General features: G+C 28.6%; 1 long non-coding RNA gene across 3 annotated transcripts; it reads right to left on the reverse strand.

The window, feature by feature from the left end:
- LOC110262748 lies at window positions 12,770–14,122 on the reverse strand. 3 transcript variants are annotated; one of them, XR_002347732.1, is made up of 3 exons: window positions 13,602–14,122; window positions 13,225–13,310; window positions 12,770–12,998 (listed from the first exon to the last, which is right to left on the reverse strand). It is a non-coding gene; the product is annotated as an uncharacterized LOC110262748 (long non-coding RNA). The 3 variants fall into 3 exon arrangements; XR_002347734.1 differs by having other exon boundaries at window positions 13,225–13,382; XR_002347733.1 differs by having other exon boundaries at window positions 13,225–13,390.

Genomic DNA, 14,786 nt, shown 5'->3' on the forward strand with positions numbered 1-14,786 from the left:
ACTATATTAAATATTATTCTTTCTCTTACTATATATTATTCTTTGTACACACACCTGCCATTGTCTCATCGCCACTATTATATTACCTTGTTCTCCTTTTTCATTTTTTTTCTCCTTCTACATTTTCTTCATCCAATTGTTATTAATTATTACCAAGTATCATCATCGCAACTTTTACTCTTGTCTATCACTTTAATTTATAATCATCTATTGTGTTAATTTTTATGAGTGGTTGAAGTTTTGCTAAAAGAATTAAGACATAAAGAATTTAAAATTTTTTGAAATTATTAAATTTTGATGTCAATAATCCTAAAAAACAATATCAAAATATATTATTTTCAACCAAGATAATAAAAAATAGTACAAAATTGTAAAATTTTTAACTGATAATTATAAATTTAAGTCGCGGTTTAACATAGTACCTTATGATAGAAGGCAACTATTGCTATTCACAATTGACTGCTATTTTATAAATTTCATATTTATTTTATTGTGCACATCAATTAAACTATACTTCATTATTTCATTTTATATGTTTTGAAATAATGTTATCGTATTATAAGAATGAGATTAATTTTCATAATCTAATACGAATCTTCTTATTATTTTGTTCGTTATTTGAATACTATCCATAAAAAATAGTTATTTAAAGTGAAACATTATATAAAGAGAGACAAAAAATTTTTAGATTTATCGTTCTAGTTTGCTTCTTAAACCTCACTTAATATACTCAAATTTAATAGTTTTGATGGTGGTAATTCTTTGTAATTAAGTATCAACTTTCTCTTTCTCTCTCTAATCCTCTCTACGATTTTGAATAAACTTAATTTTGTTATTAAATACTTTTTTAATTTTAGAATATTTTTAACTTCTTATATAATAAGTATCTCTTAAATTATCTAATGTATAAAAGGTTACATCTTTTTCATGTGTATCTTAAAAGTTAAAAATGAAAATTAAATGATATTAATTTTTTTCTTAAGTACAAAAATAAACATAGTCTAAATGATATTGGTTCTTTTATTAAGGTAGAGAAACTCCATGAGAGGGTAATATTAATTTCATATTTTTGTATATGAGAACATGTACCATTTATTATATTATATATAATCTTTGTACCATATAACAAAAGGTAATCTATAAAGCCAATACAAAGAGTTGACCATGATTTTAGTTTCCAATTTTTTGGACTATATTTACTTTCTACCAAACCATTTCACAAAGCAAATTATAAGGATAAAATAGTCATAAAATTTATTTTAAAAAATCCAATAACCTCCCACTAAAATAAAACAATTTTGTTACTCCTATAACCATAATAACACATCTCCTAACAAAAAATAAATGCAGAGTATCTGCAAATGGTTAGTAAATAAGAAAATGGACTAAGTGAACATCAATGTCTTCACATTTTTCACTATCTTCATGTTTTGTTTAATTCTATGTTAGTTTTAGTTTATATCCTTTATTTTATCGATGTCTTTACATTCTTCACCATCTTTATATGTTGTTTAATTCTATATTAGTTTTAGTTTATATCCTTTTGTTTTTAGTACATTATATTCTCACGAGTAGTTTGATTTCACTCTGATTAAAGTTTTTTTCAATTTTTTAGAAAAATCTACCAATTTTGTTCTTCATGCACACTTTTATGTGTTTCTCTTACTATCGCTCTTCTCCTTTTTTTTTTTTCAACATCATCAATTGCATCGCCTCTATAGTCTTCTATTACCTTCATCCACTGTAGTTGCAAATTTCATTCCGTTTCATGCATAATTTTGACTTACATTTTTTTCTTTTCTTCAATTTACTTATTTAATTTATATTTTCAGTCATTCTTCTATTATTTTAATTCATTTCTAACTATTCACGTAAAAAATAGTTTTGTCTTTTTTTTTTATCAATTTGATGTAAAAAAAATTTAGCTAGTTCCTTATGGTATTACACTATTATACTATTACCTTTGTTTATATCACATCTGTTTCTTGTGCTTTAAGTTAGACGCTTCTTTAGTACGTTTTGCGCTTTGAAATCCTATTTTTGAGCTATATCCTTCATCGGGCTTCTAGTTTATATCATTCTTTCTATAAATATATTGTGTATGAGCGTAGAACTGTCGTAAGCTCTGATTAACCTTTGCTTTACAACGCGAGGTAAAACTTGGGCTAATTAGGGTGTTACATTTACCCTCTAACAAACTATTTCATAATGCAAATTATAAGGACAAAATAGTCATAAAATTTATTTTGAAAAATCTAATAACTTCACACTAAAATAAAAACAGTTTTATTACTCCTATAACCATGATAACACATCTTCCAACAAAAAAAATACAGAATATCTGTAAATTATTAATAAATAAAAAAATAGACTAAGTGAACGTCAATGTCATCACATTTTTTACCATTTTCATGTTTTGTTTAATTCTATGTTAGTTTTAGTAGTTTAATTTCACTATAATTATTCTATTAAAGTTTTTTTTATTTTTTTTTGAAAAATCTACCAATTTTGTTCTTCATGCACACTTTTATGTGTTTCTCTTATTATCGTCCTTCTCCTTTTTTCAACACGCTCAATTGCATCGCCTCCATCGTCTTTCATTGCCTTCGTTGCAAATTTCATTCGGTTTCACGCATAATTTTCACTTACATTTTTCCTTCTCTTTTAGTTTACTTATTTAATTTATATTTTCAATCATTCTTCTATCCTTTTAATTCATTCCTATCTTTTTACGTAAAAAATAGTTCTGTCTTTTTTTTTTATCAATTTGATGTAAAAAAAACTTTTTTTTATTTTATCAATTTGATGTAGAAAGAAATTTTTTTTATCTAATATGTGTTCTTAATATTTTTTTTATCTAATATGTGTTCTTATATTTTGTTATTAATTTTTTTATCTAATTAAACTATATTTTATTTAACATGTCAAGAATTAAAATTTATTTCTTTTATAATGAGTAGTTTTTGAATCATCTAATTTATAAAAAAAATCGCATCTTTTTATCTATTCTAAAAATTAAAAAATTAAAATTAATATTAGTACTTTTAGACTAACAAAATTAAAATAAAATACAAAAATAATTCTTGAATAAAAATAAAAATATAAAATTTTAAATTCTAAAATATAAAATAATTATAAGATAAAAAATTTTCTTAAACATAATTTTTTGTAAAATACTTTATGAATTGACATAAATATAAAATAAACTTTAAAATTGTGATGTGAGCACTACTGCTGTCCACTATTACAAAAATAAAAGATGACATATAAATATACAATTTCTTTTTTAAATTCAATAAATATATATCCAATGCTCTTTGTTAAAAATAGTTATTTAAGTTCAAATCTATTCTCTCAAATTATTGATACAATTCAAACTGAATATACTTTAAAGTTTTATCATAAAATAAAACTTTAAAGTATATTCAAGGTCGTCATAAAACTTTTATGACGATCTTGAATAACAGGCATAGACTTTCTCTTTCAATATTGAGAAGGTTTCGTATCCATTGTTAGAAAAAAATAAAAAATAAAATTTACATAACCCAAGCGATAGAAAAAGATAGAAAAAAAATAATCTAAATGATGACGCATTGAATAACTATGTATTAATTATAGTAAGAGATGTGACTTTGATAACTATACTTTGTAAATATGAGACTAATAGAATTATCTGAAAGATAAAAGAGAGTACTATCTGTACTTAGTGAAATGAAGAAGAAGACACATGACTGAGAGTTGTGCGTAAAATAAAAAAGTAAACGCAATATGAATGATAATTATATTTTATACCAGTTTTCAAAATGCAGTTACGTCAATCACTGTTTATTAATAAGGTTAAAATGGAAATACAAAAATTGGACACCATTTTCTCTATATTGCTATAGATACTAGCGGCTTAACAGGTATTATCGTACTTGTTCAGCCGCTTTTTTTATGGATTTAAAGTTGATTATTTTAATAATTTTTGAAATTTTAAATTTGAATAACATAAAAATAATAATATAAAATAGTCAATGATAATATAAACATGTTCAAATTAAAATAAACATATATTACCTATCTATAAATAATAACAATATGAAAATGATTTAATTATAATAAACACATACATCACCTATCCACAAATAACATAATCCATAAAATAGTTATTACAATAATATTTTATCTTCTTCTATCTAACTCAAAGTCATAAAAATAAATATAAAAATACGATTGTTTACAAAAGATAAGCCATATTCAAAAAGTCATACTTTTTTTCTTTGTTTAGGGACCTTTTTTTAAGTGGTAAGGTAAAGTACGGATCTGTATTTGAAGAATCTTTCATGTGCCTACAAAAAGTGTAAAGAAAAAAATAATTATGTCTTTTTTTTGGGATTATAGATCAAACTATAAGTAAAGACGTTAAGATAAACCTAAAGTCATTTTTGAATTTGTATCGAGTAAAAATCTTTAGCAATTTTTCGTACATCTCTTTATCAATAAATTCTTGAGTATTGAAGAACTACAAAATTTAGAAATCAATAAAATATACCTTATGCCAATACAAATTTCATTATATTTGAACGACAATTTAACAATAAAAAAATAAAACCTGTAAAATTGAAATTTCTTGTTTGAGATTAGATTTTCTACACATGCACAACAAAAAAAGTCATTAAACCATCCGTAGAATATTTAAATCTATAATTATCCGATATTACCCCTATTTTGTGCAGTTTCTTAATCTAATGATAGGTACTTGCAATGTTGTTCTTTACTAACATGAGTTGGTTCTGCTCCTGTGAATTTGTTGCTGGAAAAAGAAAAAAGTTTAATTTAGTATCACTGGTATAAAATTATTTTTTGTAACTTTATTCAACATGAGAAATATAATCTCTGTTGCAATCTTAGAGTAACCTTTTAATATTTTAGCCATAAACTTTTTCCCTTCATCTAATAAAAGAAGAAGAATATAGAAGGGGATAGATAATAGACATATCTATAATATTCTGATTACGATGATTGCATTACCTTGTAGGTTGTTGGAGCAGTATTTTCTTTTTTATCATCTTGCAGAATTGGGTCTTGTCTGTTTTAACCGTACCTCCCCAACCAACAGAATAAATTTGAAGGGAATGAACCCATTAGATAACATATGATTATGATTACTAACATAGAAATAGAAGTATGTATATTTAATGCAATTTTCACAGTAATTAATTTAAAAAATTACTTTATTGTCTATTGGTTCAATTGATGCAATTGATTGCTCATCTTTCCATGCACTCCAAAGACTTTGGAATCCTTCTTCCTATAATTGATATTTGTTAATATATTTCTAGTATATCTAGTATGTCTCCGTTAATGATAATTAGTACGTACCTGTTGCGTAAAACAGATGTTCAAGTTCGTTGTCTTTATCTCCTAGCATATATTGATGAGCTCTTTTAAAATCAATTTGTCTATTAAAAAAATATAAGTCATTAGCCGTCAATAAATTGAAGTTTGTAGACAAAAATATCTATATTAATGAAATAGATTTAAATATTAAAATTATATGAAGACTGAATTGTACCAAGAAGTAACTACACATACATTTACTAGGAACATAAATTACCTGTGGTGAAGGTAACAATATTTCTTTGAAAATTATATTTCTGGTAAATTCTCCACTTGTTCCATCTATTTTTTCTTCTTTGTCTAAAATTTTTGTAGTTGACTGAGAAATACTTCGAGACAAAGCAACATATAATTGGCCATGGTTAAACACATGTTTAGGGAGATAGATCCCTACTTTAGGAATGGTCTGTCCTTGTGATTTGTTTATTGTTATTGCAAAACTTAACTTTACAGAAAATAGCTTCCGGATAAGTATAAAAGGCAGTCCTGAATTCTCTGTTGTTTTGTATTTTATCCGAGGCAAGGAAGCTCTTCTTCCACAGTGATGGCCAGTTAAAATTTCTACATCCAACATGTTTTGAAAAGTTCCACGACATAGTAACCTTGTACCATTGTACCATTGCATAAGCCGGCCTTAGGGTCTATGTTTCTCGATAACATCAAAGGTGCACCTTTTTTTACCTTCAGCACATGAGGTGGCAACCCACCTGTAGAAACTGAGTTAAAGTATTCTTGTTGATATAACTTATTAGCATCTCCTTCTACCTCATCAAATGAGACTAAATTTTGTTCTTCTCCTGGAAACTGGTTGATAATTATATCAAAGCTGTTGCACATCATAATTTTTTGGCGTCAATATTGCCCTTTTTACCCTGTAAGAAGCGTCTCACCCATGAGATTGTAAGTTTGGAAATATTTCTTCTATTAACTTGAGTAATGATGTTTCACCCTCCCACAGAATTGCCATATTTGCTTGTATCCGTACAAAGTCTTCATGTATGGTGGGCTCAATTCCATCACCAATGCGCATAAGATACTCAGCAAAAAATTATCATTAGAAGATCGCATATTTTGTTGCAAATGAAAAATTTTAGTGGAAGCCCATAAATGAGACTTAACTATAGAAGCTGAAATCATTTGTGACTTACTACCTTTCGGTACGACAGGCAGTACTTGGCGAAAATCTCCTCCCATCACCATCACTTTTCCTCCAAATGGCATATCGTTTGCTAATATGTCTCTCAGAGTGCGGTCTAATGATTGCATCGATTCTTTATTTGTCATTGGTGTTTCATCCCAGATTATTGCTGTTGTTTGTCTAATTAGCTTTGCAAGATCTGATTATTTGCTTATGTTGCAAATGGATGATGGTTCTGCATTAATTGGGATCTTAAACCTAAAATGAGCTGTTTGACCCCTAGGCAATAATGTTGCAGTTATTCTTGATGATGTAGTTACCAAGACAATATGACCCTCATTTCTCAATTCTGCAATTACAGCTTTGTAAAAAAATATTTTGCCTGCTCCTCCTATCCCATCAACAAAGAACATTCCACTTTCTCTTCTCTCAATTGTATTCATAATGCACTTGAAAGCTTTAGATTGGTTATTGTTCAATCTTTCTATGGAACACATGTCTTCCCGGGGTACTTCGACAGACAGTTCTTATTGGATAACTCTGGGTATCGAGTTGTCATTGTCATTTTAATGAGTTAGAGCTGGCAAATCGTATTGTTTAATTTGTTTTCCGTGCTGAAGGAGTATATCATTTATATCCCTGAGTAGCCGATTTGTGAACACTAAGGCTGTTGTAGTGCTGGTTGACGGATAATCATCCACTATATATGAAAAAAATTCATCCTATAAGCTTCTTACATCTATAGGCTCACAAAATATTAAGATAGTTGCAAACAACCTTCGTAAAGCACATGGCAATCGTAAAACAGAAGCCTCAACCAAACACGCACGGATGCTACTGTCACTCTCTAACAATCCTCGGTGTTAAGCAGATTGCTTGAAGGACAAATATTGGACCTCATTCACTGTTAGCAAGTCATCCCAACTGATTGGTCCTCTAACATTAGATAACAGAATACGCAAATAGAATTTTTCTCCTTCTGAAGGTGATACAGTATAAATTCGACCGATGGATCTCCTCTATGTCTTGCGCTGACGCCATTCCTTTTCCTTGTTGTGCCAAGTGTAATACTCTGGAATTTTCCTCTTCAGAAGATGCCTAGATTGTTAGTCCTCCTCACGATTTAGGGCAAAAAACTCAGTGAGCATTGTTCTAGAGAAATAATCATCATTAAGTATTTCAGGAATGTTTGGTGATCATAGAAGCTCACTTGATATTGATTTGGCAAATGAATTTGTAACCTTTTTACATATAGATACATTCGGTAAAGGTTAAATTTAAATATTCTCCAACATGCCTTTGGAGTAGCGATCCATCTTACATCAACAAACTGTTGGACCTCGTCAACATTAGAACCGTTGTGAACTTCCATTGCAACCCGGTCTGGACCCTTGTAGCAATACTTGTAGAGATACTTTATACTCTTGATGCTACTACATATCTCAACATTAATATGGCAATCATACTTTAGTAGTAGCCAAGGGTTGTACGGAACTACCCATCTATTGTCAACTGTGACATTTTGGTTAATCGGTACTAGAGTGTCGAATCGTCGCTTATATTGCGGATATGAGTCGTCACCTCTTCGTGTTTCTGCTGCAAACTTTTTTGGGTAGTTGCATTTACATTGACCATTTTTCATGCAGGGTGAAAATTGATCAAGTATTCCGCAAGGGCCATGAATCATATGTTTTAGCACTGCATCATGTAGGTGTGGTTCTACTTCTTTAGATGGTATCTCTGCACGTACCAAACTATCATAATGCCCCGAGTCAATTAACTTGTCATTATTTTCTAAGATTAACAACATATGTACATGTGGCAATTCTCTTTTTTGAAACTCAGTGACATAAATATAGCTCTTCACCATTCCCAAGACACCCTTAGTAATTACATCCTCTTTCAGCTGTTCAAATTTGGCTCGAAAATTTCTTGTTGTTAGATCTGGACGATCTTGTGGAGTTTGAACTGGGTTGAGTTATGAAGTTATTTCAGTCCAAGATGAATTGCATGTCATTGTGAGAAAAATATCTGGCTTGCCCTCTTTAAGAATAATAGCCATTCTATCTTCATAGCGTTGGGTCATGTCGCGACGGCTACCAATGAACGACGATGGTAGTATTGTTCTTTTTCTTCCAACGTTTTCTGAAGACAAATATAGAGAGAAATATTATTAGTTTCAATAATTATTTTGGATAATTCTTAATGATTTACGAAGTAGCAATTAGATACAACAATAGTTACCTACATTGGTTTCTCATGTGTGCAAGACATCTTGTAAGCCTTGGTATAATTCTGCCCGTAATTTCTTCTGTCTAGTTCGAATCGATTTTAATTTTTCGGTTTCAATTTCACATAGTTACCAACAACATATTGTTGTATAAGTCACCCTGCTTGCAATACGGTGGAATGATCATCGGGGCGGATCTACAAATTTTTAAGAATTTGTAAAAAAGATTAGATACATTGAACAATTTTTTGGCAGAATTTTATTGAAGTCTATACTGCGTAGAAAATGGGAATTTGTACATGGAGCATATAGCTATAATATGTTCGGCATGATACTTTGCTCCCACTTTGACTTCGAGTAATGATATCCCATCCATGAGTTCCAAATAGAAAAAAGAAGAGAATATTGTAGTGGATCGTAATAGTCAACGAATTCCTGAATCCTTCGTAGGCTACCAGCATGAGTTTGCACCTTAATATCTCGTCCACGAATCATTGTTTCAACGTCATCACCAACAATTATAGCTGCTACCTGTGATGCAGTTGGAAGGCTATATTGTGGCTGATTAGTAGGTCCCTCTCTAATGAGCAAACTACACTCATGTACATCTGACCGTTGTGCAAGCTGGCGAAACACATGGAGAGAAGGATTATACTGGTGTAGCAATTGTTGTATCTTGAAAACCAATATTTCATGTAGTTGTGTGTTTTCCAGTATCTTATTCTGCAACTCGTGCTCAGTATCATATATGTACAGTTGCAAAAAACGTGGTCGCGTGTCCTGATCCGGATAAAATCCCCCTATACTGTGATATATTGAGTCTTGAGCACGAAATGTATATATACCACGACTTGTTATAGCCAGTTGTTCGTCTATGTGCATACCACACGAAGTGAAGGAAAATACATGATTGTATCCACGAATATGTTTTCTAAAATGGTTTCTTTCTGCAGAGGGGTCCAGAAAGATTATTTTATTTAAAACTTTTTATTCGAAACTGTTATAACCAAGTTGAAACCACGTACGATCTATAACAACATTATATTATTTTAAATGTTTATATATATAAAATATATTTAAATGAAATAGATATGTAATAAATAATAAATAATCATTCAAATAGTGGGTAAGAAGGCTAAATTTAGTGTCTAAATTGAATGAATCTGATACGAAAAGAATTAAAATTTAATCCATCTTTTTATAATCTGTTTTTTGAGGGCAAAACAACGTTGCATTTGTACTCTTTGAACCACTTTTTTTCTTCTATTCTTTGTTCAATCTAGTTTAGCAAAATTTAAGTTTGACTTTCGAAAACTGATTTTAAATTTGACTTTGGAAAATTAGACTCGATTTACTATTTCTATTTCTCTTATTAATAATTGAGTCTAATTTTAAAATTTAATGATTCATCAAAAACTCCTAAAAAATTATTATATACACACTGAAATTTAGTCACTAAATTAATTATTATATATTTATAAATAAATAAATATATTATTTAATTTATTTTTAATATAAACTTACAATATAATATAACACACACACGTGTGTTTCTTTTCTTTAATAATAGCATTTCTACTAGTATTTTTACCCGTAATAATATTACGAGAATATAAATTTTTTAAAATTATAATCCACTTTGTTCTGACAATATAGATTATGCATAGCACAAACGATTTCTAAAATCAAACTACTTTTACAAAAAAAAGTCGTAGATTGACAAAAGTCTCTAGCTAAAAAGACCAAGGTATTTGTAGATAAAAAATCAAATAATAAGATTTTTAGTTATTATTTTTATATGAAAAAGTCTAATTTTTTATTAATAATTAATTTTAACATTCGTTATCTAAAATTTAAAATAATTTAACGTGTATACTTTACATTTAATTAGGTGTTAACTGTTAAGTCTGTTGTACAAATAGAAATAATTAATTTTTATACTTACTATTTAAAAATAATATTTTTTCTCTATGTATATAAAATTATAATTAGATATTAGCATAAAAAAATTATACTAATAATTATAAAATTAACTCAATTAATTTTTTTTAAAAAAATTAAATCTTGATTCTATAGAATAAAAATAGTAGAGAGAAATAGAAAAATGAAGAGAGGTAGATGAGAGAATTTAGGAAGGGAGTTTATTAATTTTGAAAAAAATATTTTCTCTCAATTTTAATAAGAGAGTGTCATGTGACACATTTGATAATTAAATTAGATAGTAATATATGATATATAATATATGTATATTTTAATTTCAATTTTAATATTTTAATTTTAATTTTAATGCAATTAAAGAATGTCATGTTGCATATTTTGATTGTCAAATTAGTAATTAATCATTGATATTGATAATGATTAGATAGAGTGGTTGAAGGAATGAGAGAAATAGAGAAAGAAAGAGGGAGGAGGGGAGAATTCTTTAATTTTGGAGGAAAAGATTTGATTTCAATTGCAATGAGGGAGTGACATGTGACACATTTTGGTTGTAAAATTAGTAAAGAAAATCCGAGAATTCCTTAATTTTAGAGGGAAAGATTTGATTCCAATCGCAATAAGGGAGTGACATGTGACACATTTTGGTTGTAAAATTAGTAAGGAAGAGGGAATAATTCTTTAATTTTGGAGGAAAAGATTTAATTTCAATTACAATGAGAGAGTGACATGTGGCACATTTTAGTTTGTAAAATTAGTAAGGAGGAGGGAAGAATTCTTTAATTTTGGAGGAAAACATTTAATTTCAATTACAATGAGAGAGTGACATGTGGCATATTTTGGTTGTAAAATTAGTGAGAGAGTGACATGTGGCATATTTTGGTTGTAAAATTAGTAAAGGGGAGAGGAGAATTCTTTAAGTTTGGAGGAAAAGATTTGATTCTAATTGCAATGAGAAAGTGACATGTGGCATATTTTGGTTGTAAAATTAGTAAGGAGGAGAGAAGAATTCTTTAATTTTAAAAAAAAAAGGATTTAATTTCAATTATAATGAGATAATAACATGTGGCACATTTTGGTTGTAAAATTAGTAAAGAAAAGAGGAGAATTCTTTAATTTTAGAGGAAAAGATTTAATTTTAATTACAATGAAAAAGTGACATGTGGTACATTTTAATTATAAAATTTGAGATATATAATAGATTTATCCTGTACTATCTGTGAATTGATCTTGCTCATTTTGAGTTAGATCTTGTCCATTTTGGACTACAACTTAACTCGTGAGCATATTGAAAAATAATAATTTTTATTTATTTATTTATTTAAATAAAAAATTATTTTAATCATAGGACTTATAGCTAGCCATCTAGTATTTCAATCGCTCATGTGATAATGTATCACGACTTTGTATACACTCTAATACTACTGTATTACTACTCAAATTTACTCAATTTTTTGAACTAAGACCAAGTTAGCTTAATATTCAATATTTAGCAAGAACGTTAATAACATAAGAGAAATGAAACTTTATTGAAAAAAATTCTTTATTTTTTGCGTATTTGTTACAAATGACTCACACACCTAAACTCAAACTCTCATCTCCTATTTATATAGCCATCCCCCATCCACTTCTTCAATGGAAGCTTAGCATTAAATCTAATCAACAGTCCAGATCGAGTGTCTAGAACTTCCATAACAAATATCTAACCTACTATATTTTTTTAAACATTTTTAGATTATTCTACATCTATCTTCATACTTCTACATATATTTATACTCTTCTAGAATGTCCCATGAACTTTTATAGTCTTCTAGAACTTTAGGGTCTTCTGGAATCTTTCGGAACGTTCTAGAACATTCCAAAACTATTCAGAACATTTTCAAACATAATATTTTAAAATTTACCGTGACAAATGACAGACATGAGACAGATTAGAGTTGGATAATATTCAATTACATTTTTATCAATTTAAATATTTAATCCCTAAACAGGTTAACGAAAAATTAATGTCTAAAATATATTTATTATTTCTACACACTAATCTTTTAAATTTTAAAGACTAAATTGCATTGAAATATTTTCTCACTTTTTTTATCCTTTTTTTGTATGTATTATAAGTAGTTTTCATATTCCCATATTATTCACTTGCTCCACTGTCAAACAAGAAATAAAAGAGAGAGCGAAAGGGGTGATCATAAATGACAAAGTATCTATTATATACACGATAATAGGAATTCAATTCAAGTTAGTGTAATATCTTTTGTGTGACCCAAAGATAAGAAAAGGGTCGTCAATAAGACCTATCACATCAACCTGCCAAATCCAAGTAAAAACTAGTTTATGTATGGAAGAGGAAAAAAACATAACTGGATGGAGACATACAGAAAATGGAGATTTTTCTATAGTAACTACATATAAAGTTCTGCAACACTAGATAAAATTCAGTCAAAATTATTAGACAAAAATTTGAAAGTAGGAAGGACTCCAAAAATCCAAAACAGTCATCTAAAAAATTATACATGGAAGAATTTTAACTTACCAAGGGAGAGCTCCTCTATTTGGGAGTAGTGGAATCTGCTTAATTTGCAACGTTAGTGAGGAGGACATTATCCACGCCATCAGAGACTGCCCAAAGGTGTCAAGAATGTAAAAGCAGCTTATCAAACTAAAATTGCAATAGAATTCTTCAATAACAATCTGCAACACTGAATAGCTCCCAATTTAGATAATCAATTGGGTCTCAGCCAAAGACACAATTAACTAGACATCTTTACCATTACTTGCTTAAAATTGTGGACATGGAGAAGAAGAAAAATAAATGAACAAAATTATCAAAGACTCCCAAACTCACAAGTTAATCCTAAAAGGGATAGAAGAATTAAAAGAAGCATTCAATAAGAGGAGAAGAAGGATTACCATGAAGAAAAGAGAGGAGATCTACATTAGAGTTGGACTCCACCACTGCCAGGATAAATGGACAGCGCTAAACACGGACAATTCAAGGGACAGAAACACGAGCAAAGCTGGCTGCGGGGAGCTGCTGCGAGATGCAAACGGAAGATGGGTAGTAGGTTTCTCTCATTTTGCTGGGAATCGTTCAGCGTACAAGGTAAAATTTTGGGATATTGAGGAAGGAATTGAAGTTGCATGGACTATGGGCATTAAAAATATTAGTAGTGCAGTGTGACTCCCAAGTGGTAATTAGCAAAATTAATGGAAAATGGGATTTGAGCAAACATCCAAATGCCCTTTTGAGAAGAATTAGTTGCTGGAAAAAGAAAAATTGGGAGGTTCTTTTTGTAAATATATACCAAGAGAGAAATAAATGTGCTGACTTCTTAACTCAAATTAGCTTAGATCTTGAGATAGAATTTCATTTTTGGAATATACTTCCTAGAGAAATCATAAGAATCTTAAATGATAATGAACAAGAAGCTTCTTTATCCTATTTAATTTGTAATTAGTTTTCTTTAGACATCTCTTTAGTCCCGTTATAATACAAAAAAGAAAAAAGAAAAAAGAAAAAAGTAGTTGCTTCTAATTAAATAAGAATTAAAATATCAACTTGCAAGCATAAGCATTAGGCAGGAACGTAAAATAAAAAGATGCATGATAGCGTGAAGAGATGAAACTTGTCCTCAATGGATAGTTAAGATGACTATCACATGCAACATACATTAAGAAAAAAGAGCTATTTTAACATGATTTTTTTTAATAGCTATAATTAAATGTAAAAATTAATATATATTTTTGACAAATATCACAAATATCAAATTCTCTATATTTTTTGATGAATAATTTGATTGTAGAAAATTATTCCTCAATTTTGACACTCATTTATTTTTAACTTACTCTATTATTCCTTTTTTTCGTTGAGTTCCGTCAATTTTGGCATCACAATGCTATCAGTTTAGGATCATACTACTCATTCTTCATCTTCAAAATCTCAGTTTATTCTTTAGTTTCAAGATCTCATCTCATTCTTTGTTAAAAATTTTTGTTGAGAATTTTTTATGGTCAATAAGTGTCAAAATAAATAATATTTTTTTACGGTTAATAAGTATCACAAAAAATATATTCTCAAATTTTTTTAACAAATTA

The sequence above is a fragment of the Arachis ipaensis genome, chromosome B05 (genome assembly GCF_000816755.2).
Source record: "Arachis ipaensis cultivar K30076 chromosome B05, Araip1.1, whole genome shotgun sequence".
Taxonomy (NCBI): domain Eukaryota; kingdom Viridiplantae; phylum Streptophyta; class Magnoliopsida; order Fabales; family Fabaceae; genus Arachis; species Arachis ipaensis.